The 3624-nt window shown below is 47.9% G+C and overlaps 1 long non-coding RNA gene across 1 annotated transcript; it reads left to right on the top strand.

Annotated features, from left to right (window-relative positions):
* The first annotated feature begins 1549 nt into the window (after positions 1-1549).
* LOC138946648 (uncharacterized) lies at positions 1550-2980 on the top strand. Its single transcript, XR_011449390.1, has 2 exons — positions 1550-2109; positions 2734-2980. It is a non-coding gene; the product is annotated as an uncharacterized lncRNA (long non-coding RNA).
* Positions 2981-3624: the final 644 nt, after the last annotated feature.

Below are 3624 nucleotides of genomic sequence, written 5' to 3'. Positions count from 1 at the left end.
CGCCCGACCATCAGATACCTGGCCTGGCTTTTGTACACAATGCGCCCCACCATCAGATACCTGGCCTGGCTTTTGTACATAATGCGCCCCACCATCAGATACCTGGCCTGGCTTTTGTACACAATGCGCCCCACCATCAGATACCTGGCCTGGCTTTTGTACACAATGCGCCCCACCATCAGATACCTGGCCTGGCTTTTGTACACAATGCGCCCCACCATCAGATACCTGGCCTGGCTTTTGTACACAATGCGCCCCACCATCAGATACCTGGCCTGGCTTTTGTACACAATGCGCCCCACCATCAGATACCTGGCCTGGCTTTTGTACACAATGCGCCCCACCATCAGATACCTGGCCTGGCTTTTGTACACAATGCGCCCCACCATCAGATACCTGGCCTGGCTTTTGTACACAATGCGCCCCACCATCAGATACCTGGCCTGGCTTTTGTACACAATGCGCCCCACCATCAGATACCTGGCCTGGCTTTTGTACACAATGCGCCCCACCATCAGATACCTGGCCTGGCTTTTGTACACAATGCGCCCGACCATCAGATACCTGGCCTGGCTTTTGTACACAATGCGCCCCACCATCAGATACCTGGCCTGGCTTTTGTACACAATGCGCCCCACCATCAGATACCTGGCCTGGCTTTTGTACACAATGCGCCCCACCATCAGATACCTGGCCTGGCTTTTGTACACAATGCGCCCCACCATCAGATACCTGGCCTGGCTTTTGTACACAATGCGCCCCACCATCAGATACCTGGCCTGGCTTTTGTACACAATGCGCCCCACCATCAGATACCTGGCCTGGCTTTTGTACACAATGCGCCCCACCATCAGATACCTGGCCTGGCTTTTGTACACAATGCGCCCCACCATCAGATACCTGGCCTGGCTTTTGTACACAATGCGCCCCACCATCAGATACCTGGCCTGGCTTTTGTACACAATGCGCCCCACCATCAGATACCTGGCCTGGCTTTTGTACACAATGCGCCCCACCATCAGATACCTGGCCTGGCTTTTGTACACAATGCGCCCCACCATCAGATACCTGGCCTGGCTTTTACACGGAATAAGACCATCCCTCCACTTAGAGACATGCACACAATCACCAGACGCGTGTTCTTTCAGGCGAGATATTCTTTCGGCAAGCCGCTCGCGAAGCTAGGAGGCGAGATTGTCTATGAAACGGTTTAATGGCTAGCTACGCAAGAATTAAACACCATTGGTTGATTCCGAAAAGGTCGTCTGCACTGGTCGGTAAAAAAAAACCATGGATAGCCAATCGGGCAGCTGCGTGGCCGCCATGTTTTCTCGCCAAGCGAGCAAGCCCAAAGCTACCTAGCGTTCGAGGCGAGAATTCTAGCGTCACTCGCGGCGAGATGTGCCCAAGAAACGGTACTTCCTCGCCCCACTCGCCAATCTCGCCTATTCTCGCCTGTAAGAAACAGGGGGCAGCGTTGGTGCTTTCTGTGCAACGTGTTTTTTTTTTAATGAATTTAAGTACCAAAAGGCACTAGTGCGAAATGAATTCGGGCCGGGACGGACACGGGTCAACTTTATGTGCAGACCCAGAGACGGAAGCCATGTCCCACCCCCGTGTCATCACAATGGCACGTAAAAGACCTTGGTCATTCTGCCATAAGTGCAGGTGGCTGAATACACCTAAACACGCAGACACCTGGGTAGCGCGACTCCGTTGCTGCTAGCTTTCCACTGGGAGGAAGCGACCCGAATTTCCCAGCGATGAGACAATAAAGTAATGAAAAAAAAAAAAATGAAATTCAAAAAATTTTCAATTCTGCACAGAAAGTTATCAAAATGTTGAATTTTGGTCTATTTCCAAGTGAAGGGATGTTCTTACCCAGGCTTGGCTAGATCTAAAACGGGGAGCATGATCATGTTAAGAGGAAGAACGTTGCCTTTAACTCTTTTAGTTTTCCTGCGGAAAAAGTTCCGTGGACATAGTTCTACTAGTGACAAAGAAACTTGGAGATTTCCAGCCTGTTCAGTGCATTCCACAAGATGAGGATCCTATTTTTCTTGTGTATTTTTGCTGCATGGTATTACTGCTCGGCCCAGCTTACAGGGGGTATGATTAGTTTTTGCATTGTGCGAAAGGAAATAATTCAACTGGCGTTTGTTGTTTGTTTTTTCTTTTTTTTCTTGAGATTTAAACAAGGGCTCCTTGAACGTTGGTTGTGGACGGAGGTAGAGAGTGTGTGTGAGTGTGTGTGTGTGTGTGTGTGTGTGTGTGTGTGTGAGTGTGCGTGTGTGTGTGTGTGTGTTTGTGTGTGTGTTTGTGTGCATGTGGATTTGTGTGTGTGTGTGCGTGTGTGTTTGTGTGTGTGTTTGTGTACGGGTGGATGTGGATTTGTGTGTGTGTGTGTGTGTGTGTGTGTGTGTGTGTGTGTTTCTGTGCGTGTGAATGTGGATCTGTGTGTGTGTGTGTGTGTTTGCGTGTGTGTGTGCGTATGTGGATTTGCGTTTATGTGTGTGTTTTTGTATTTGTTCCTCTGAGCAGTTTTCGTCTAATTTTGATTGTCCTGATTATTCGACTTCTTGGCAACATATTCACCACTTCGCAGCTTGACAAAAGTCCCATCTTTCCGATTTCCCAGAAAAGCCGGTTTCATATTTTTTCCAGTTTGAAAATTCGCGATGTTCTTAAATTTTTTCCACCCTACAAAAATACTAATTGTGTCCATGATTTCAGGGCACCCAGGTTGCGAGGAACTTCCCGTACAAGGGATGTGCAAGGCACGTCTACCCCGCTGGTTCTTCAACCAAACGAAGTACGACTGCGAGGAGTTCTTCTATGGAGGATGTGGGGGCAATCTTAACAACTATAAAACCAAATTTGAATGTCAGATCGGATGCATCCCCATCTGAACATGACCTGTCTGTGTCATATAACTGTAGCTGAACTATGATTGTGAGTTAAATACAGTTACCCACACGTTTATTCTTTTCTGGTTATTTGTGTGTGGTTATTTTGTTTTGGGTTGTTTGTTGGAGTGTTTGAGTGAGTTAGTGTGTGTGTGTGTGTATTTGTGTATATGTGTGTGTGTATGTGTGTTTGTGTGTGTATGTGTGCGTGCGTACGTGCGTGCGTGTGTGTGTGTGTGTGTGTGTGTGTGTGTGTGTGTAACGTGCCCAACGTATCACTGGTCCTCACACATACCGGCATCATGCAATTCTCAGAAGAAAAGTTGTTTAGGACGATTAGTAGATACTTGGGAAAATATGAAATGCAAATGGCGGCCATAATTAATATTTTGCTGATATCTACTTCCTGTCACGATTAGGTGACAGGGATCAAGAAAAGGTCACTCGGTGGGGTTCCCTCTCTTGATCCAGTGCGACAGAAAGCGTCTGTTTTCTGTCACCGGATGCGAATTCTGCTGACAGCGCCAAACAAGCACGAGATTTCTGTTTTGCACGCTTTTCACGGGGATAATTTTGCTTGGCGAGGCAGAATTGTCGATAGCTGAATTTGTTAGGTGACAAGGTAGTCACGTGTTATTCTCAAGGTTGTCTGTCTGAGACAAGGATTTTCGCACTTGACACCCAGCAGCAGAAGAGAAAAGATCGATACAGGGGTTCC

The sequence above is a fragment of the Littorina saxatilis genome, linkage group LG14 (assembly GCF_037325665.1).
Source record: "Littorina saxatilis isolate snail1 linkage group LG14, US_GU_Lsax_2.0, whole genome shotgun sequence".
NCBI lineage: Eukaryota > Metazoa > Mollusca > Gastropoda > Littorinimorpha > Littorinidae > Littorina > Littorina saxatilis.
The sequence above is the reverse complement of the archived record's forward strand: the minus strand, read 5'-3'. Positions and strand labels throughout refer to the sequence as shown.